This window comes from Episyrphus balteatus, chromosome 3 (assembly GCF_945859705.1).
Source record: "Episyrphus balteatus chromosome 3, idEpiBalt1.1, whole genome shotgun sequence".
Taxonomy (NCBI): domain Eukaryota; kingdom Metazoa; phylum Arthropoda; class Insecta; order Diptera; family Syrphidae; genus Episyrphus; species Episyrphus balteatus.
Window position 1 is genome coordinate 75644606 of NC_079136.1, and position 24423 is coordinate 75669028.

The following is a 24423-nucleotide window of genomic DNA, read 5'->3' on the forward strand; positions in this document are numbered from 1 at the left end:
GCTTGAAGGGAAGGAACAAAAAAGAAAACGTCAACTATCTAACATAGAGTCTCCACTAGGCATGAACGATGCCCTGTTCATGAACATGTCTTGAAAAAATCCAATGGAGGCAGAAAAATCCATGCCCACACCGACATCTTGTCGAAGAATCTCGTTTTTTGAACATGACATGAGCGTTGTTCAAATCATGGGCATGATTCTGACGTTTCGTGTACGTGTAAGGTTTTTTCTTGAATGTAGAAGTAATACGAGTCATTTTACCTCAACATTCAAGAGAAAACCTTACATGTACACGAAAGATAAAATAAGACGACATGACATAATTTGCCCAGCGAAAAAAATTGTTCCACCCATTTTGTAAATTTTTTAATTCCATCTCTCTTCTGTAAGTTAAAAGGGTATAAATTACAGAAGAGAGCTGGAAATGAAAAATCACAAATCGTAGAAAATGTTTAAAATTCTTCATGAACAGGCACATTAGGACAGTTCAAAAATGTCGGTATAGCTGAAGCTTTTACTAGTTAATAGCTTTGTTTTTTTTTGCATTCCTATCCGTATTCGCAGTGCCATTCATATGCATTACAAAAGCAACACGGAGATGTCGATAAAAATAGAAGCTTTTGGGAAATCTAACTGCGGATAGCTTTGCCAAAAAACGCAGGTAATCGGCCCTAGCGAGGTATTCCATCGGCGCGGAGATTTTCCGCAACGCATACTTTGTCGGAGGCTCAAATTGCGTTCGAGGTATCTTTCATCGGAAAAAATAATAGACAAATACGACGACGCACCGCATCGCAAGAATTTGACATGCGTCAGATTTAAGATTTTAATAGAGATGTACAAAATATACCGATATATCGATAAGTTTGTATATCCTCCGATATTTTTATATAAAACACCTAAATACATACATATAATATAGAGAGTTTAATTTCATAGTTTCTCATAAGTAAGAATGCCAATGTACGGTAAATTACACCCTAGCGTTGATTTGAAAACGAATCGATATTGCGATATTTCTATACAACAAAATATCGAATCGAAAAATATCGAGATTTTTTTTGAGAAGGCCATCTGTATAAAAAAAACAACATGTGCAGATGAAAGAAAAAACAATTCAAAGAATAAAAAACGAGGTGAAGTTATTTCATTTAAGAAAATTTAAAAGTGTCCATGGCAAGTGTCGCGTTATTTTTGGAGGCCGATTCCAAACAAATAAGGTCAGCAAAACTCAAGAAAAAGGAGGATTTTAAAAAGTGAAAGAAAATTTATTTTTGAAAAACTTTTGTCTGTAAGGCCCTCCGCCCGCCCGCCAGAGCCAGTGCCCACGATTTCTTTTTTCTTTATCAATAGTTTTATTTTATGTATATTGGTTTTTGATCATATATATTTTATTTTATGTTGGACTTATGTCATCCTTTTTTTCATTCACCAACATCCCTTTGTCGTGGTCCAATTCAATTTAACTGATTGGGGATCTGCCCAATACAGCCACAATTTTTGGTGATCTTTTTGTGTAGGTACTTATGTTTTTTTCGTTTTGCCTAAACACAAAAATTCATAATAAATAAAAAAAGTTTACTAAAATATTTTTTTTTCTTTATTATTTACATTTTAATTATTTATTCCGCAACAAAAACTTGTCGGAGGGCTTCGGAAAAAAAATGATTTGTATATGTCAAAAATACAACCATTAAAAGTGCTTCATCGCATGCAATGACATTCGTTGAAATTTGTCGAAGAAAATTTCCGATCAGTTGATCGGAGAAATACCTCGAAGCAAAAAGTCTCCGATTCGTAGAAAATCGGAAAAAATCCGCTCCGACGGAATACCTCGCTACTGCCGAATGAAACAAAAAAAATTGACCTGGGGGTGCGACTATAGGTGTTTTTTATTACAACCGGGCAAAACTGAAAAAAAAAACTGATGCCACTGATAAATAAATTGTTTAGAATTTGTTAAAACTTCAAAACTGACGTTTGAATTGACAAAATGTAAATTATACAAATTTTTTAGTCTGATTTTAATTTCATCGATTATTAAATTGTTTTATTTTTAAATAAAACTTTAATTGTGAATAGGGCACACTAATTAAATATTGTGACCGTCATTGTCCAAGTTGAATATTAGCAGAGACGAATTAAAACACGTAATGTTTTCTCGATAATTAATTAAGAAGTAATAATAAAATATTTATTTGATTAACAAATCAAATATACATAAAACATTTACGAATATAACACAGTACTATTTTAGTACAGTGGATTTAGAACAACGTCTTAGTAGAGTAATTCTAACACTCCTCCTTAAGACGATGGTTCTTATTTTACTCCCATTGCCGTTCTGAATTCTGCATGTTTAATTTTGTTTAAAGGTTTAGTAAGCACATCTGCAACTTGCTCATTGGTGCTTACGTAATCGACTTTTATTTGATCTTGGTTTAGAATATATTGAATAAAGTGATGGCGTATATCGATATGTTTGGTTCTGGGATAGAACCCTGCATTTGAAGCAATCGCTATCGTGCTTTGGTTGTCACAAAGGATTTGAAGTGGGCGTTCCTTTTGACCAAGTTGAGTGACAAGTCCGTTCCACCAAAGTGCCTCTTGTAAAGTAGCTGAGAGTGCCATATACTCGGCTTCACATGACGATAGTGCCACTGTATGCTGTTTTTTAGAACTCCAAGATATAGCTCCTCCTTGAGCAGTAAATACGAATCCAGTAGTAGACCTACGATCATCAACGTTGGCTGCCCAATCAGCATCGGTGTAACCAATTATGTCATTTCCTTTTCTTTGGAACTCAAGCTTCATTGAAGATGTGCCACGAAGATAACGAAGTAAATGCTTCACAGCATTCCAGTGTCGTGGACCTGGATTGGAGTTGTATCGGCTTAGCAAATTCACCGTAAAGCAAATGTCGGGTCGTGTACACTGCGCCAGGTACATAAGACAACCAATCGCTTCCTGGTACGGGACATTCTTCATGAATTCAATATCCTCTTCTTTGTATGAACAGTCTTTAAGAGATAATTTCTCACTTGTATTCATGGGTGTCATCGTTGGTTTTGCTTTTTCCATTCCAAACTTTTGGAGGACCTTCTCAATATATTTTTCTTGATCTATAGCAATTGAAGAATCAGACATTGTAATACGCATTCCAAGAATTTGTTTTGCAGTTCCAAGGTATTTCATCTTGAATTGCTGATGGAGTTTAGTTTTGATGACTTCAATCCAATTGTTGTTATTTGAAAAGATTAAAAAATCATCAACGTAAACAGCTATGATCAGTATGTTTTCTTTTTTTGATTTTACGTATATGCACGGATCGTGCTTAGATCTTTCTTATCCAAAAGATTTTAAAGATTTGTCCAGTTCTTGATTCCAGACCCTACTGGACTGCTTTAGTCCATATAAGGCCTTTTTCAAACAACATACCATCGATGGATTTTCTTTACTTTTGTAGTATGCAGGCTGTTCCATGTAAATCTCATCTGAAAGATTTCCTTGAAGAAAAGCTGAAACAGAGACTGAATTTCTTCTTCCATAGCCAGCTTCCATTCGTTCGCATCAGGTTTAGATAATGCTTGTTCTGGCGTCGCCGGGTCATCTTGAAAGTATTTCTCGTACGATTCGGGTACTATAACCCCTGAAAAACCTTGTAACGGTTCCATTTCGTCCAGAGAATTTTGTCTCAACATATCTGGATCATCATTGGAAGTTGTACCTTGAGAAGTTAAACAAGAGGAAGAATCATCGTTTTCTATGATAAAATCATTATACTTGCCTGGTAGTTTGCGCTCCCTTTCGCTGCGCCTCAACGACTGCTGTTGTAGCGGTTTAGAGTAAGATTGCTCAGGGAGCGCCGATGTATTTGATTCTAGTGATGTGTTTGCATCTTGAAAACTATCTTCGTTCATTTCATCTTCTTGTTCATTTCTAACTTCGTCATCGCTGACCTCATCGTTGACTTCATCGTTGACATCATCGCTTTGATTGAATACAATTTCAGTTTGATTATTAACCTCAGGTACATGGATTTCGTCTTGGATGTCATTCTGGTAGTTGAGTTTAACTTTACTAACAATTGACTTCTTAGTTGTTGAGGATGTAGAAGATGTTGAAGGTTCAGAGTCTTCATTAATAAAGGATACATCTCGGCTTTTAAAAACACAGTCCTTAACTGGATTGTAAAGACGGTAGCCTTTGGTATTTTCATCATATCCGACCATTATACATTCGTGAGCTTTGGGATCCCATTTCTTTCGGTTAGCTTTCGGAATATGTGCCACTGCCGTGGTTCCAAACACTTTGATATGCGATAGATCGGGTATTTTCTGACTCCATGCTTCCACTGGTGTTTTGCCAGTACCTTTCGATGGCGAACGGTTCAGAAGGTATACTGAGTATGCAACTGCCTCTGCCCAAAATTTTTTTGACATGTTCGAGTCGGAGAGCATACATCTTGCCTTCTCAACTATAGAGCGATTGTTACGTTCGGCCATACCGTTTTGCTCTGGGGTGTGCATATTGGTGGTTTGGTGGTGAATCCCATTTCTTCGAAGTGTGTCTTGAAATTTTAGGTTCAAAAACTCCTTACCATTATCAGAACGTAGTGTTTTGAGCCTTTGACCACTTTGCTTTTCGGCGAATGTCAGAAAATTTTCGAAGCATGTTAACACTTCCCAATCCATTTTTGTTTTTAAAAAATATACAAAAATGTGTCTAGATTTGTCGTCGATAAATGTTATAAAATATCGACTTCCACCAATTGAATTGTGTTCCATCGGCCCACATATATCAGTATGCACTAATTCAAGCAGCTCATTAGCTCTATTGCCACACTTGTTGAATGCCAATCGTTTTAGTTTTCCAATAGCACAAACCTTACAGTCTCTTTCAATTCTGTTAGTAAAATGTATTCCAGTTGCCAGTCCACTGCAGAGTTTATCTAAGCTTTCGTTATTCAGGTGGCCCATTCTTCGATGCCATAGCTCTTTACTGCATTTTGAACTACACGCAAGTGCAACATTTTTTAAAGGTTTCATGTTCAATTTAAACAAACCATCAACATTTGTACCCGTTGCAATTACTTCTTTTTCCGAGTTCACAATTTTTACACATTTGCTGTTGAACTCTACGGTGTGACCTTGTTTAACTATGCAACCGACAGACAAAAGATTTACTGATAAATCAGGAATGAACTTGACGTCATTGACTTTAACAACTGACGAATTGCATGCTGGTCTTAGTGTTGCAGTTCCGCACCCTTTTACTTGCATTTTGCCTTTGTTTGCAGCAACCACTGTTCCAACATCCTGAGAAATGGAATCAAACATGTTCTCGTTGAAACTCATATGTGATGTGGCCCCTGAGTCAAAGTACCATGCGTTATCACTTCGGGGATTATTATCTATTGTTGATAAAACACAGGTGAACGCATCAAAACTCTTATTTTGATTTGTTTTGCTTTGACTTTTCGACCGGCAATTCTTCGCAATATGACCAAAGTTGTTACATGCTCTGCACTTGGGACCTTTTTTGTGATTTTTAAACGACGTTGGACGTGTATCAGTATGAAAAGCTGAGCTTTCACTGCCTGGTCTTACGTCTTGCAGAAGCTTTGTTTTGATGATATCACCATTTATTTTTGTGCCTGAATTTTCCAAAGCCATTATCATTGGACGATAGTCTTCTGGAAGTCCAGCGAGCAACAAAGAACCAACCCACTCCTCGTTTATTGCAAATCCAATTCCATTCAGAGCTTGAGCTGTTGTCATTATTTCTTTAATATATATGTCCATTGAACCGCAATTTGCAAGTGACGTTGTAATCAGCTTACGCAGAAGAGCTACTCGACGTGTTAATCCACTATCTTCGTATGCACTTGCTAGCTGTTGCCACAACTCCTTAGCTGTTTTTGCACCCTGTATATGGACATAGCACATAGGATCAATCATTAAGGTTAACTTACTTCTTGCTCTTCGATCCTTATCTGGATCTACAGCAGTTTTGGGGTTTCCAGATGCATCGAGTTCATAATCAATTGTTGTTTTCCAAAGATTATCCAAATCTAAAAATGCCAGGGCAGCAATTTTCCATGTTGGATAATTTTCACGACCAAGAAGTCGATCAATCGAAGTACTATTATCGGACTTATACATTTTTTATTTTATTAAATTAAAGACCAAAATCTTATTTATATATTTTAAAAATGTTTGCAACAGGCCCATAACCTATTAGCAGAGACGAATTAAAACACGTAATGTTTTCTCGATAATTAATTAAGAAGTAATAATAAAATATTTATTTGATTAACAAATCAAATATACATAAAACATTTATGAATATAACACAGTACTATTTTAGTACAGTGGATTTAGAACAACGTCTTAGTAGAGTAATTCTAACATTGAATGATATTTTGATCATCATGGATCATGGTGGATTGTTTCCATAAACATATTCTTTGATTGGATATAGATACTTAATTATTTTTAAAAACGCTTGAAAAATCTCAATAAATATAAACTCTACCTATTTCTATTCAGGAAAAAAGAGAGGCAGAATAATTAGTTTTTATTAACACGTTGACTGCCATGTGACCCTACGGTGGGTCACCCAAAAGTTTCCCAGGAGGCCATGTGAACCACCGGTGGTTTGATCCTTCTCTCAAAGAAAATTTCGATAAATCCTTTACGGTTTTATCGGAATATGCTTTTCCAATTTTGCGGGGGAGCGATTTCACTGGTTTTAACTATCTCCTAATGGACAGGTGCACTTAGGAGATTTTTAACCTTCCGTTTGTTATATTTTTCCTGTTTTTTAAATTTTTAAAAATTCTTTTCTACTTTTGTTCTGTATCTACTGTTTTTGTTAATTTAGTCACCACATAATATTGGTCAAGCAAGATGAAATTCACGTAGAAAGAGCGGTCCAAATTTGTCTTCCACCTTTTTTGTCTTTTTTCACTTAATTTGAAGCACAAAACTTTTATATGTATATAGGGGAAATACGTCCAAAATGACATACACGGCCAATATGACATACCAGCTCTAACTTGAAATGTGTACCACTTGTAACCCTACCTCCTATCTCAGTAGGTGAAGCCAATGAAATTTGAAATTCTGTCAAAATAACAACTCAATTGACAGCCCCAAACCAAAAATATAAAGTAAAGTGTGTTTATAGGAGCTTTTTCATTTTTTATGGGGTTGGACTAATTTTGTTATTTTGGGAGTTGTATTTAGCTTTTTTGAATATTTTATTGGGTATAACGACCCAATTTATTTAAAGTTAAAAACTTATCAATATTTTTTATGAAATCAGGGTTTAAAACAGTGTTTTGTATAAAAATTTGTCAAAACTACGATATGGACAAAATGACATACCCTACCTATGGCCAAAACGACATACCTTCAACTTCATAGAAATTGTTGTTGTTTTTTTTTTAATTTTAACTTTAAATATGTCAATGGGGTATAAGCGAACTTCCGACCTCCAATCATGGTTCAGGCGATGCGGGGGCCATTGAAGCTGCCAATGAAAACAAAATGGGCGGGTTTGCAACATCAAAAACATTCGGTGTCCCGCAGGCTACATTAAGGTGAAGCATCCTGGACACCAACAAGTTTTTTAAGTCCTATACAAAGGATTAGGTGGATTCAGGTTAGCTTTCCTTTGAAAATCTACACTTGCCAACTAATTTTTGTATTTTTTCATATAAAATGCCATATGTCGTTTTGTCCATATAACCTATGTCATTTTGTCCATGCCATATGGACAAAATGAATTTCGATACTTTTTTTTCAAAGTTTTAATTTATTTAAATTTATTTATTTTTTCAATACAAAAACTATTATAAAATGTTCCTAATAATATACAGAATGAATAAAAAATGCAAAGATTGTGTTATACACCACGGGTTTTATTTTATTGACGAAAAAGCTTATGGTATGTCATATTGGACGTACTTCCCCTACGTTTTTAATTTTTTTTATCGTCAAAAATTTTTCAAAGATACCTGCTCATTAAAAGATCAAAAAAACTGTCTTTTCACAGTAGCAGTTTTGACACATTTTTCGAAAATTTGTTTTTTTTTGAAAATTTTTACTTCATTTTGAAAAGTCAAAAAAATTGTATGGCGGTCGAGAAAACGCGAAATATGTTAATAGTTAATCTTAGTAAGAACAACCAAAAAATAATAATTAAGCAGTTTTAGGCTGGAAAAATGCGGAAAACCCTCTGACAGAATTAATTTTTTTTTTCAATAGTTGCAATGGTGACAATTCAATATTAATTGAGATTCTTAACCTTCAAATATAGATTAACAATAATAAAAAAATATTTCGTCAACCGAACTCATACGAAAAATAAAATACGACTTTATATTTCTATCAACTGCTGAAAAGAACGAACTTTCAAGCCAAATTTTCACTAATCCGAGATAAACACACAAAAATAACACATGTTTTACAGTTACCTATTCTAAGCTAAACTCATAATTTCAAATCAAAGGGCTAACCTTTTTTTTTAAATTTTGTCCAGTTAGATTGGCGATTTACCACACTGTGCGATGGTTCGTGTTATCCCTGTTTACTATAATCTCAGGTTGAGTGTCAATATGGATGAAATTGTATTAAAGTAGGTAGTACCTACCTACGAGGTACCTTGGAGTAGAGAAAGTAGAGCTCGACCAACTTGAATAGAACCTTGAAGTTAGATTCTTAAATACAAAACTGAAATTTTATTTCCTTATATTCTTTTAGAATTCCATTTAATGCCGGAGACACACTGCTATTATAGATACTATACTACGTTGAAAACCTTAGTATCTATACCATGGTACTCGCTTTATACTAGCATGGTATTCCCTGACACACGTGTGGTATAAACATATAACATGTCACGGGTATAAATGTCATCATCAAATTAAGCATAAATGCCACAAGAGTGATTGTTCATCATGCAGCCAAGTCTATCAAGTTGTATCAAATAATCACACTCTTCAATAAGGAGTGGCGAAAATACATAAAACTCCAGAAACATAAACATAGAGGGCTTTAAAGAAGAGCTACCAAGTACTTCGTCAGCTTCAAACCCCATAGTGACCGATACATCCCATGTTCCAGCAGCCATCGAAGCTGGAACGAATGTTTCAACCGAAAAACATATAGGGAGAACTATTTTGAAGGTAAAGATTAAAAGGGTGGCGATGGAAGCAGAAAAAACGCAAAGGGCTGAATTTTTAAACTCCGCAAAGGAAGAGTTAAAAAAGAAATGGAAGAAGGAAGAGGAAGAAAATAAAATCCGAGTGGATGTACTCAAAGATCTACACAAAAATCTTTCTAAAAAAATTACGATAATGCCTGGACTTTTTTTTTAGTTTTTTTTTTATCTAACTGGCCAATATGTATGGATATATTTCTTTATTTCTTTATTAATTTTTAGTTTTCATTTTACGTTTTTATTTAACCACAAGAAGTTATTTATGTATGTTTTGATGTTTCTGTTATTTTTTTATGATTCTGTTATTTTTTTGCAAAGTATTACCTAATAAATTTTATTTTTGAAAACGGTACATTCCATTACTCTAAAATAAGATTAAAAATATAAAATCCAACTTTTCATATAAACAAAAATATATAGGGAGGACTATTTTGAAGGTAAATTAAAGATTAAAGGGGTGACGATGAATTTTTAAACTCCGCGAAGGAAGAGTTAAAAAAGAAATGGAAGAAGGAAGAGAAAGAAAATAAAATCCGAATGGATGTGCTCAAAGATCTGCACAAAAATCTTTCTAAAAAAAAATTACGATCATGTACATATGTCTAGACTTTTTTTTAGTTTTTTTTTTATCTAACTGTATGAATATACTTCTTTATTTATTTTTAGTTTTTTTTTCGTTTTTTATTTATAATAACAAGAAGTTGTTTATGTATGTTTTAATGTTTCTGTTATTTTTTTATGATTCTGTTATTTTTTTGCAAAATATTAATAGGTACATTTTATTTTTGAAAACGGTACATTCCATTACTCTAAAATAAGATTAAAAATATAAAATCCAAATTTTTATTCGAAAGAACACCCTTTCATCTTGAACATATACCTACAAATTTAACACATTTTTTTATTTTTTAGATGCAGATTTTTTTTAGATTCAGCGGTCGAATTACTGCACACGATTACGATCATACGTTAACGTTTTGACTATTTCTCTCTCTATTTAATCAGTAGAAACAAATAAGGACGCATAGCAACCATACGTTAACGAACGTATGCCGTAGTTCGACCCCAGGTTCCTAAATCAAGTACTACCTATATTATTTAAGTTATAAAATCCAACTTTTCATTCTGCTCAAAAGAACATACGTTTAAGTTGGAAAAATTAAATAAACTCTTGGTTCTAAATTCTTCAATTCCAAAAACATTCACACATTTTTCCAAAACAAAAAAAATTGGTATGCCATTCTTAATAAATTATTGTCAGTCCCTAACTAAATTTTAAAGAAATTTATCGACCAATTTACATTTTTTTTAATAACAAAAATGGGTTGAATATAGTAAAATGGCATATTTTTTTCCGCAAATCTAGGGCAAACATATTTCAGACATTGTAAAAATTCCAGCGTTGTCAATTTTCGACCGGTTTCAAAGCTCTTATATATTTAAAAGATATTAAGGCCGTGTGTGAATTGTGTTAAATAGTTAACACAGTGTACAATTTTTGACACTATTGAGGTGAATAAAAAATTTTCAGCTGGTTAAAAATTTATTGGGCTCTGAGACCTGGTTAAATTTGAGTTAAATTTTTTTTGCAGATGGTTTTGTTTTTTTTTTTTTTTTTATTAAAAAGGAGTAGATATCATGGCAGAAAAAAGGCAGAACAAATTTTAAACAATAAAATTTTTTTTTGAAATTTTTTTGTTCACCTCAATAGTGTCAAAAATTTTACACGGTGTTAACTATTTAACGCAATTCACACACGGCCCAAGAAAACATCAATAACACTCACTGGTCAAAACAGAAATAAAACAAGTGGTTAGTACAAAAATGTCAAAAATATGTTTTTTTTTATTTTTTTTTGTCAACTTTGACATCGTACCTAAGTTCTTCATTTGCTTTAAATCCAAGAATAAAAAAAGGATATCATCCTACGAAACCTCTAAGATAATTGGCTCGTTCCACCCTTGACATAATCAGAACAGTATTGCTTTATTATGATATAAAAAGAATAACAGCAAATTATGGAACAAAAAAGTAATAACTCAATTACTTACATGCATAATATTCAAAATGATATCAAGAAGGGCATGATGATGATGATAAATTAAAGAAAATGTATTTTTTGCACCCACCAAGACTATAGCAATTTAGGGCGCACCACATAAATTGATACCAAGGAACTCAAATGGCTAAGAATAGACAGCAAGACAGCATATGTGTATGTTTTATATCATATCTACATACATCTTTACTATTCTGTTTTACAATAAATAGACGGAGCCACCCTCAAGTTTTCCATAGAAACTAAAGTCGCTAAATTCAAAATGCTCTCTTTTCAATATACATAGAGAACAGAGTGTCCCGTAATTAGATGAGGAGAACTTAAAGGGTGACTCTTGGGTATAATCTAATCGGTTTACAGATATGCTGTACCTATTTAGAAAGTCTCAAGGAATTGGCCTGTGCCGGAGTTTTATACATGGCCCAAGTTAATAAGGCAGCAGCTAACGTCAAATGGTGCCTATTGAAACAACTATTTCGAGTAAGTAACACCTTTAATTAATTAATTTGGACATTGTAAAATAGAGCAAACATTTTTTTTTATAAATATGTTTCCAGAACGCACTCACTGTTGAGACCTGGTGAAACAACACAACACGACCAATAAAGTCGATAAGAGAGAACCAAAACAAGAAGATTTGTTGTGAGCATATGAGTCAGGGATGGAAAATGAGATTTTTCAATTGTACTGAAAATTTCATTTGTATTGTACTAAAATGGGTATAATTGTATTGAAATATATTTTTCACGCGAGTAATTAATAAAATAAAATTTAATCAAAATGTTTCATTTGCAAAAACTCTTAAATTTTCCATTAAGATACATTTCATTATTTTCTGCGTAAAATTGAAATTTTTATTTAATTGCGGTATAGATAAATATGGGGAAAAGTACTTATTCACAAAACACTAAATCGTGGAGACCTAAATTAAAAGTGCAATAATTGTTGTTTTTAGGTAAATTGTTTTCATTTTTTTTCCTGACTTTATAAGATAGTGAATTCAGTTTTTGCATTTCGACTTGATAAGTCTCAGATTCCAACAACATTTTCAATATTTGCTGATGAATGTCGAAAAAATAGAACAACTTGATCAGTTTTATAAGTATTTTCAAAAAAACAAGTCACTACACTCAAATTGCAACATTTATTTTAATTCAAAAATCTGGAATTCAATTAAAACTTATGTCGTTTTCGATTGGTTCCCCGGAAGCGTCCGGAATCATTCAGAAGCCTTCTGAAACTGTTTTATTTGCACGAAAATGAAAGAAAAAACGCTTCTCAGAAGAGAAATTCTCTTCTCGATTCAAAATCAGAATCCAGTCAAGAAGCAATATTCAAAAGTCAAAATAATCACTCAATCAGTTTTTTTTGTTTTCTGAAATTATTTTTTTAATTTACTTTCAAACAAATAAACGCAATCTTATACTTACTTAAAATATTTAACCAACCATCTATCCCATTAATTTGTTGAATATTACCGTTTTTGAATATTAATTTATAATATTTCGTTTGAAGGAAAAATAATTATTTAATGTTTGACGTTTGAAAGTTCACAATTTTATTTTATTTTATTATTAACAAATACAGATATAAAATTTCAGAATTAAGTGACAGCGATTCAAACTGTTTTATTCCATTTTATAATGAGTTAATCCTTGAGTGAAACCAATCGAAAACGACATTAAACAAATAGATCTCTCGTTTTTTTTTTTAACTTTCGGTTTCCTCTTTTTTTTAAATCTTAGATTGATGCAAAATAATTGTATCGAATTTAAACGAATTGTATTTTTGTACTCGAGCAAACTCATTTGTATCGAATTCGATACAATTGTATCGACTTTTCCATGCCTGATATGAGTAGAACCAGTTCTACTATATAATAAGAGCATTGTCTTGTTATCAGTCAGTTGTCAGTGAGCCTGAGAAGTCATGGGGTGAGGACCTCTTATACATATACTGCATAGGTGGAGGCTTGGGCGTGAGGCTTTAACCAGAGATACCCAAAGGAGATGGGAAAATTTCGTACGTTTTACCCCCCAAAACCCATTTGTTTATTTCGTGTTGTTGTAATCTCTTTTGTATTCGTGAATAAATGTGAAAAACACACATAGTGTAGCCACGGGGTTTTTACGCACACCTAAGCAAAAATGTACGATTTTTCAAGCATACTTAGCCAAAAATGTATATTTTTTCACGCATACTTATCCAAAAATGTCTAAAGCAGCTTGTAGGCAAACCCGTATGACGTCAGAAGTTTCTCATCTCTTTTGGGTATCTCTGGCTTTAACCGATAACTGGGGTCTATACACTTAGAAAGATAGGACAAATCAAAAATGGAACTGCAATAAAAAATCTAAACCACCAAATGAATATTTTTCTGCCATGATGTTAATGAAGGCGGTCTCTGAGCTGCAGTCGAGTCACCATCTAGTGCACTTATGCAATTCGGAAAATTTCAGCGATCTTCCAATACTTTTGCCATTTCTTTCCGTTTCCACTCTTGAATACTCAACGGAACCTGGAACAAATACTGCTTCATCGACAGATTTGGTTGAAGCTGTTCGAAATGTCTTCGAAGAATCTCTGTCCGGCATTGAAGAATCATCACCAAGACGAATCCCTTGCCCTTCACGGAAAATACTTCGGATGAATTGTATCGAACGGCAGTGACAAATGTTATCAAAATCCCAAAAGGGGGCTGAAGAAATTTCCATACATATTTGGGTTCAATATATCTTTTTCTCCAAATGCAAATCAATTCCAAAAAATATCAAAATATTTTGTGGAAAAATTTGCAAGAATTTATTAATGGACCACCAAGTAAAACAACAAAGGAGTGGCTTAGGGTATGAATAGATATTATATTTATAACTTCAAAAAAATAGTTTTATCTTTTTATATTCTAAAGATTTGGACCACAAGAAAATACTGCGGCAAAAAGAAGTTGACATCTTACAAAAATTTGATAAAAAATACAGAAGGAGGTCCATCGTTTAAACTTGTGGATTAGAACTTAGAAGCGCCAGTTTTAAGAATAAGTGGAAACGCAAGCTATGATGTTGTGATGAATGTGAGTTTTTAATTACATTATTAAGTTATTGATGTACACATAAACGTGTATATTCTCAAAAGAGGAAATAGCAGTGAAGACAGGAATTTGTGTACACCAAGATAGCCTTGAACAAACTCTGGCATAGCGACCGACAAAGAAGACCAGAGGCTGGTGCAGGAACGGCACACATTTTATAAAGGAAAAACTTAAAAAAAATTAGAACGCAAATGTGCAAATAGAAAAATTCTCACGCGCATAATGAATAAAAGAAAGAAGGAACATGACGTAAAAGATGATACAGCTTTTCTTTGTTTTTTCAATTCTGTCAGAATATTAATTGGAAATTCAAAGTTTAAGTCAAAATAACAAAAATAGCGGCGAATTTCTTGAAATTTCGCGAAATTTGTAAATATTGACAGAAATGTTTAAAATAAAGTTTTTTTCTAAAAGGATGGAATTAAGATAATATCTTGTTAATTTTGGAGAAGAGGCTGAATTGCAACTTAAAAATTTTGACAAATGACGCAAATCAGAAAAAGTGTTCATAAATTCAAAGTAAAATACATGCGCAGATAGTTTTTCTGACATTAGTCTGATCGCAAATGACCGCATGTAAACAAAGCAACCATGCAATTATGAAAGCACCCATGATTACTAGAACAAAACTTGTCTCCCAATCAAGATATTGATACCATTGATTTGTCAGCTTAAAATATTTTCTAAACGACAGCTTTTTTGCAAAAAAAACATAGTGAAAGTGATAGCGATTCTAAGGTTCGAAGCTTCAACATATATACCGAATATTTTGAAACTGTGTGCAGTTCTTCGCTTTCTAGAAAAGGGTGGATATCAGAAAGGGTCAGGTCAAGATTTCCTTGTAGAATGGCGCAGGCGCACCCATTGTCTGCCACATTGATAAAAGTGTTGCCGGTAGTGAAAAGCGTATTATGTCCCGACCAATATCATATCATCACGGAGGATGAGATGTCTTCCAGCAAGCAACATTTTTATAAAAAGTATCGCTTCCCAGGCACATAACTTCAATAGAAAGGGTGATCATTAGTATCAATACAATTATAGGAAGTACATACTTTTAATCAAAATGGATGTATTTTTTCTTTAACGCTCTGTTTCCATAGATTTGCGACTATAAAATGGAGATTCAGCCTGTTGGCTGTAGACGCGAGGTATGGCTATGGTAGGGCATCACACGACTCTTGTATTCAACCTTAGCAAATACTGTCAACATCTCCTTCAGAGATGGAACAACGGAGAGAAGCGAAGTTGGCATCTCGGTCAATATTAGATTTTGTTCAAGTGTTTTATATTTTTATAAATTAATTCTTCCAACAGCGATTATGAATTCATTTTGGAGCCTTGAATGTTGACACCATACCGATCTGCAAAGGAATTAAGCCAAAAAAGAAATTTAACACCATACATTCAAAGTGCAGGAACGTTGTTGAGAGAACTATTGGTATTTTAAAGTTGCGATTTCGATACCTTCTTGGAGCAAGACAGCTCAATAACACCTCAGAAAAAGTAATACAAATTACAAACAATTGTGTTGCACAATTTAAAAAGTTACAGTCTTATTTATTAGATTTCACTAAACAGCTCTAAACGGCTTCATAGTTATGCAAAACATAAAGTTTTTTGTAGCCTTTATGCAACGTCACATAAATTTTCATTTATAAAACATTTTCCTATCCATTATAGCTATGTTAGGTTTGTGTCCAAATAAGTACTAAAACTGGAAAATTAGTACTTTTAATCACGACAAACAACTCCATCTGTCTATAAAATAACTCCAATTGCTCCGAAAATAAATAAAAATTAAAACAAAACAAAAAATAAAAACGTGAGCGAAAGTTCTCGATGTCATATCGCTTAAAAAAACAACACATTTCCTCACTTGATAACAAATTGTTCACATGAAAATATTTACACATAGCTACACTGCGGGCCAAAGTTAGTTAATAAAAAATCTCCAAAAAACACAGTTTCTTATTTTTTGTTTTTGTTCATTGCGAATTATTTATTACAAATTAATCAAATGCCAAAAATAAGTTCTTAAAAAAAAAAAATTCAAATGATTGCTGTTTTTTTTTTATGTGATGTTCAAATGACATTTGAGTAAAAAATATTCTTATTCAGGCTCTAAACAACCTAAAAACGCGTTTAGCGTATACAAACTCTATGCAACGTTGTATAAATTTAATAAATAGCAATTTTCTGTTTAAAGACATTATAAAGAGTGTATAGTGTTATGCACTGTCTATACAACTTTTATAAATTAGGCTGTTAAAGTTTCCATAAACTTAAACTTTATTTATTTCCTATTATTATTGAGGTAAAGGAACCTGTACCTATTTAATAATCTAGATAAAAACTTAAACTAAAGAAATCTTTTGCTCTTCAAGTAAAGAAAATGAATTTCGAATTTTTTTTATTCAATTGATGAACTGGAGATATCGGAACTTTTATAGGGAGAAGCTGTTGCTTTTGGACTTGTGATTCCTAATCTGAGCTCTTCATTTTAGATTCTTCTTGTTTTTAATGAAATCATTTGTGTTTTTATTTTGTTTTTTCTTATATTGTCAATTTTGAGCTCCGCGATTATTTTTTCTTTTTTCATCTCATAAGATTTTCTTCTCCATCTATCAGTTTCCTTATGCCCACGATTTGTTACCTCGATTTCTTTTAGGATATCTTTTTGGGTTGACTCAAAGTGCGGTGAGCTTTTCGTTGAGCATTACTAGTACACCCTCTTGCATATTAACATGTTGCTCAAGCATACTGTTTCTGTTTTTTTTTTGTTTAGCCTTCTTTGTAGGTGGAGGCACGTTTTCGGCAATTGCAGGATTAGTTTGAGAATCTTTATTGTTCACATTGTTATTGATGTTTTCCAAATTTTTTATTGATAAACTTTCAGAAATTCTAATAAAATCTCCTCCGCGGGATTTTTAGAGATTGACAACTGTTCATAACCACCACAGAAATGTCTGCCTAATGAATTTCCCGAAACAGAGTCATTAACATGGAGAATTTCAATGAAGGCTTTCTCGTTGTCGGAATATGTCGTTTGCTTGTTTGGACCCATACCATTGCCTTTGGAGTGCAACAACTTTACATGCATTTTCCTTTTCAGATTGCATTTGTGGTCTTTCCATACCTGGGCAATTCAGCAACCATAACTCCTAAAAACTTTTGGTTTTCAATTAAGAAAAGAGTCTCTAAAGAGTCCTTTCTTTTGAAGTTTTATTCGATGGATTTGGAGAACATCTTTGAAAATTCTTTTTTTCGACATTATTTTCGAAAATCTTAGAAAATAAATTTGTAATTTCTTCAAGCCGAATGGGTTGGCCTGTTCACTGTGATTTAATATCTGTAAACCAAAACTTTTACATGCATTACCTTACCTGTTCACTGTGATTTCATATCTGTAAAGTGTAAACCAAATTTTTTTTTTCGTGACTTTGATACAAAAATACCTGCTTCCGAATGAAGGAAAAAAAAATATTTTGATTGCAAATAATTCAGCAAACTTTTGGTTTTCCTTTTCAGTTATGAACAAAGTCTAAAGAGCCTTTTCTTTTGATGTTTCATACCATGGATTTGGAGAAATTTTTTTGAAAATTCCGTTTTCTTAGACGAGTGGTACCCCTTGGCTAGTTTCCGAAAATCTTTAAAAAAAAATTCGTAATATTTTTAGCTGAAAGCATAGGCGACTTATGATCTCAAACTTACATAAAACAAAACCATATTTTACTACTTCTTCAACTTGTTTTAACTAGCAAATAATTCAGCAACCCGAACTCCTACAAACTTTTGGTTTTCCATAATGAAAAGAGTCTTATCTTAAGGGTTTTTCTTTTGACAAAAAATGTCAAAAATGTATCCTCGGCTCATAACAAAAAATAATTTCAAATTTTTCATTTAATACAATTTTTCCTTAAATGTCGGCTCTTCCCCAACAAAAAAATTTAAATTGTTTTTTTTTTTCGAATAAACGAAATGTGTGAGAAAAAGAGAGAAAGTATTATATGTTCAATAAAATGCCAAGAAATGCATCGGTAGACTTCTTCAAAAACTAAAAGCAAACGTAGAGTCGTGACGAAAAAAATTAATGCCGATAATAAAAAAAGAGAAAGGGGAAAACATTATATCGCTCACTATAAAAAAAAATGATTGAAAACAGAGCCCCAGACGGACTAACTGTGGCCGAAAAAAATAAAGTTTGGGAGAAAATTGCAAAAACTTATAACAATAAGCAACATCAGGTGAAAATCATTCAATTTAGGAGCACTTATGAGTCGTTAAAACATAAAACCAAGAAAACTATCGACCCATAAGGTAAGTAAATAATTTAAAAAATTACAAAACTGAAAACTTGGGCCAAGAAAATCTTTCTTTCGAAAACACACCTGAAAATTCAAGCAAATGTTTAATTTATGCTTCGCAAAGCTGAACTCACTTAGGTATATCTAAGATTTTTGTGTTGTTTATAATCATGCCTATAATCGAAGACGCAGAAGCACTGCGGCGGGAGTGAGAGTCACTTTCGCAAGATTTCCTATTACTGAACCCGCCCTGTGCGGAAGTGATAACTGTCGATAACATAGTTAATTTTTTTGACGTTTTACATCTCATGTCAAAATTCACACATTCACAGTTAGCACAAAATGGAAAATAACAAAAAGTAAGTTAAAAACAAAAAATTGTTAAAATTTTATTTATTATTATTTTATAACCATTATTTAGTTTGCAGAAAAAGAATTATAACCCGTGAGCAGTTCCATGAGATGGTCGAAAAGATGAAAACCCAACCTGATGTGGCAAAAAACTTCACCAAAAAGTCTCCGGAGCAAGTTCAAGAATTTTGGCAAAACTTGGCGGGCACTTTAAATTCTTACGGTCCACCAATAAAAGAAGTCGCGGAGTGGAAAAAGGTGAGTTCGCTTTATAAACAGTATAATGAATTGAAATAACCATTGTTCTTTCATTAATTATAGGTTTTGTCAGACTTAAAGTCCTCCTTGAGAAAAAAATTATCCCAAAACAAAAGATTGCTGAATGCAACGAGTGGTGGCCCATATGATCAGGTTAACTTCAGCCCATTAGAAGAGGTCGTAATTCAGCTCTTGTGTCTAAGAGACTGTGTTGATGGTGTTCCCCTGACCCAAGCTTTTGGAATGCCAAAAAAACGAAAGCTTGGGGCAACATTCGTGGCCAGTTCGGTTACACCACGTGTTTGTTCCCTGCAAAACAGCTTTTCCGAAGAAGCAATTACAATCGAAGTTTTAGATGAAAACTTTGGAATTGTTGAAAAAGAGAACGACACCATGTACCCAACATCTCAAATCCGAAGCCAAAACCATCTACAAAACCACCAACCCAAACTAGAATGCCTATTACCGAAGACGCAGAGCCACTGCGGCGGGAGTGAGAGTACTTTCACAAGATTTCGTATTACCGGAGCCGCGCGCCGCTGCGAAAGTGATAGTATGACATTTAACTTTGTAAGTGTCAACAATGACATATGTATGTTTTCGAGGATCGATAATACAGTTTATCATGGGGAGTTCATGGATTGAAATTTGATTTGGTTGCGGATTGAGTAGATTCCCGGGGACTGAATCACTGCGTCTTCGGTAATAGGCATGAATATTTAATTTTATTCATACCTAACAAAAAAAGAAGTTATTAGATAATGATATTTTTATTCCTACAGAAAGAAATTTATAAAACTGAGAAGTCTTGAGGAAAAAATCGCTGGAATTCACTCTGGAAGATAATGTATACGATTCGAACTCAGATTCTATAAAAGCAGAACAAAAAGAAAGCGATGCCATGGAAGTGATCAAAGAGTTGATATTAAGTAACAAAGTTTTAAAGATACAGGTAAGTTGTTATCAAAAAAAAAAAAAAATAGCACGAGTTTCATTTGCTCTGAGTCTTTAGAACTTCAGGTGGAACCGATATTATTTAAAAAAAAAACAACTTAATAACAGTTTCTCGCTAATGATCGAAAAAAAAAACTTTATGAATATGCTTAAAATCGATCGTGGACTTACGGTGAAACAAGCTTGAGAGGATGCGGGCATTGTATCAACTGCTGTGATAATTTCTTCGCGTTTTGCATCAATTGTGATTGAGAGTGATGACACTGATCTTTGTCCTTCAACCTTCAAGCACGTTGATTTGTAAGACCATGTTCTGTTTATTCATGCGTTTTCAGGCCAATTTGTGACATGGGAAAAAGAAAAATCGTTGACGTGATCAAGAAAAATGTTCATCTCCGAGGAGGCCTACAATATTATTGTTCCAAACAAACTTCTGCCAGTCAAAATGATATTGCCATATGCCGTAGCTAAGAAGAGCGTATTATCATCAATGTTTGGTGCACGAGGAAGTAATGAATCTATTGTACAAATTGTTTGCACAGTCAGGCTTCAAAACAAAACCCACTAGCGCAGCCACAAGTCAACATTCACTTCGGACATATCACCAGTTCCAAAAGTGGGACACCACATTTAAAAAAACGCGCCTGAACTTAACCTCATTGGTGTCGTGAAAAAGAGTTATGGAACTTCGTATTGTTAGTATTACCATGTATTCCTTGAAACATGCACAGTGATTGGCAGTATGAAATCAGAATTGTTCACAGTTCAGGAATACGGAAAATCAGGGTTATGATACTCAGCAAATTTTCTAAGAAACGAGAAAAACAAATTTGGAGGTGGTACAAACTCCTGGGTCACCCATATGAACATCATAAATGCACTGTACTAAAAGAACAACAGAAAGAACACGTGACAACAGCACGCAGTTGGTTTGACGATCCCCCATCGTTCAACTAACACCACTCAATGATGCTTGATTTCGATTATATATTGGGAACCGATCCTTTATCAGAGACAAAAATTAAAACCATTAAACTACAACATTCCATTTTTGTATTAGTCTAAAAACAATCCCGAAAGGATTTTATGTACTTTTGTACATGTATATTATTTTTGTTGTATATTTTAAATATACTTACGATTTACTGAATATATTTATCATTGGGTGCAACTTTTAAAGTATAGAAATAATTTTGTTTAATCTTTCGATTTCAAGAAACTATCTTTTGATAAATTTTAACGATCCTTGAAAACGTTGGAAAACGCACGAAGCTGCCTTTTAAAACTTATTCAATACAAACAAAAATGCTAACTTTATGAAAAATGCGCAGTATTTTACAATTTTGTATAAATGGGTATCGTTTTCCTATCGTAAGTCGTAACCCTCAACAATTATCGAACAAAAAGTCAAACAAAAGGTATTCGAGTGTTTTTTTGTTTTGTTTTTTTTTATTTTTATAAAATCAACCGCTTGGCAGGACATCATCAACTTTGTTCTTTTTGTGTGATGTTAGGAAACCTTTGTTTAAATGTTCATTGTTATCATACATAAATGAATAAACATAATATGCATTCAATGTAGGTTGTGCTGTATTAATTATAATTGTTTTTTTTTTTTTTAAATAAAAGACCCGCAGCGCAGTTAACTGATTTCTAAACTATAGCCGCGCAAACGTCAAAAATGTCTTTTAGCATTCAATGAACAATAGTTGGTCAAAAATGTTTTACTATACTAAATACCTTCAAGAGCGAACTATTTGTACACAATAATTCCTCTTAAGTTCAGTCAATTGGGAAAATTCTAAAAAAAAGTCAGCTAAGTTTGGATGCAGTATTGAAGAGGGGTTTATTCTGATTAAAAATATCAGATCGCCTTTTTGATTAAAAATATAATTATCTTTCTTTCTCTAGTACACTATTTTTTTTAATGAGAGTTTGAGTTATACCTTCAGAGTAACTGCCCCGCATAAGGCCAAACTTTATATAAACTGAGATTTATACTCATAGTAAACCCGTTTTCAACACTGCATTTAAACTTTGCTGAGTCACAACATTTTTCAGATCCTCTTCATTTTGACTGTTGTTTCCCGTAGCCCGTAGCGCTTTGGTTAGTGCGATGGACTATGACGCCAGAGATCTGAGTTCGATTCCCAGCCCTCACCGCCTAATATAAAAACATTTTTTTTTCCAAGGGTTCTGCCTATTGCGAGAAATTGATAAAGTGCATCTCTGTTTTCGGACTCGGCGGTAAATTGTATGTCCCTTCCATTCTTGCAAATGAATTAAACAATCCCAAGAAAGGCTGAAAGTTGTGAGTCACTAGGCGTTTGTCCTTCATTTTGCCGTGCCACAGAATTTATTTATTTTATTTCTTTTTGCTCCCTCATTAACTGAACTACTTATATTTGAAAATACTCGATTTAAGATACAAGATTCGACTAAATCGTAAAAAAAAACAGTATAAGAGCAATTTTCATATTAAAAAAGTAATAAAAACGTATTTGACAAAAATTTTTACACGATGCACTTTCATCTGATAGTTTCGATCAAATGCAAGTATGTTGAATATGAATTGAGTGTAAAAAAAATGTGCAAGCAAACAAAGAATAAAATAGTATGTCACATAGGGGAAGACAGAGTATAGAGGACCATTTTACGTTTGCAAATTTTAGTCCAGACAAAATAGACATAAAAAAGTGAAAACCCAGAAATAATTCGTATACAGCTGAAATTTGGTACAGAGCATTTAAACAGGGAGACGGACAGAATCCCGAAATCCAAAATCCAGAAAGACCAAAATCCAGAAAACCCTAAATCCCGAAAACCCCAAATCCCGAAAACCCAAAATCCTGAAAACCCAAGATCCCGAAAACCCAGAATCCCGAAAACCCAAAATCCCGAAAACCCAGAATCCCGAAAAACCAAAATCCCGAAAACCCAAAATCCAGAAAGGCCAAAATCCCGAAAAAAACAGAAAAAATAAAAAACTCTTCAAAACTATGTTTCACTGAAATTTTAACTGAAACATAAAATTGAAAACAATTTAAATATACAATTATTATAAGTTAAATATTAAAACTCATAATTCTTTTGATTTTAGTTCAATTTTCCAACTTAACTCAATCATTACCAAACACTGCTGAAATCACAATAAGAACTTGAAATCATGTAAAAAAGAGATATTAACGGAATCATAAACTTATATTGTTTTTTACGTAATAACACCTTAATTTCACACTTAGGATTGTTTTCGAAACCGAAATCCCGAAAAATTATATAAAATGAAAAATTTGCGCAAATTTTTCATTTTATATAATTTTTCGGGATCCCATTCGGGATTTTGGGTTTTCGGGATTCTGGGTTATCGGGATTTTGAGTTTTCGGGATTTTGGGTTTTCGGGATTTGGGGTTTTCGGGATTTTGGGTTTTCGGGATTCTGGGTTATCGGGATTTTCAGTTTTTGGGATTTTGGGTTTTCGGGATTCTGGGTTTTCGGGATTTCGGTTTTCGGGATTTTGTCCCCAATCCGTCCGAAGATTTAAAATGAGTTAAAAACCCGCCTCTTTTGGCTATCTCTTACTCACCACAGAAATGTCACTTTTTAAGGTAGGACGAAAAACGCCCTAACTTCAAAAGTATGCTACCTTCAAAAATGTCAATTGATTCAAGGAATTAACAATAGAAGTTGCCATCCTGTTTCTTTAAACCTGATTCAACAGGACTAGCAATAGTTTAGGCATATTCTGCTTCTATTTCCTTTGGGGAATGAGGTTCTTCCAGGGCAATTTAACTTCAATTCATCTCTATTTATAGAAATCTTACAAACTTTTTTTGAGTTACCAGAGATGCATATTATTATAATTTGCATAACCAATTTATTTAACTTTTGGCCTGTTTCGACTATAGCCCAAATGAGATAATTTGGCAAATTATCTCATTTCGAATGTCAAATAATGTAGGAAATTATTTCATAATATGACAATCGAAATGATATAATTTGCCGAATTATCTCATTTGGGCTATAGTCGAAACATGGAATTACACATAAAAATAAAACTTCGTAAGGGATGGGATGAAATAGGATAGGAATATTTTTCCGACCCAGAGACGCATTTCAGATTATCTATTTTATCTGGCAAAGTTGTTGTGTTAAGTGTGCATACCCGGTAAGGGGCGCA

At 33.3% G+C, this 24423-nt stretch overlaps 1 non-coding gene across 1 annotated transcript; it reads right to left on the reverse strand.

Moving 5' to 3' along the window:
• Nucleotides 1-24139: 24139 nt before the first annotated feature.
• Nucleotides 24140-24233, reverse strand: LOC129917433 (small nucleolar RNA SNORD34). The gene has a single exon (XR_008772789.1). It is a non-coding gene; the product is annotated as a small nucleolar RNA SNORD34 (small nucleolar RNA).
• Nucleotides 24234-24423: the final 190 nt, after the last annotated feature.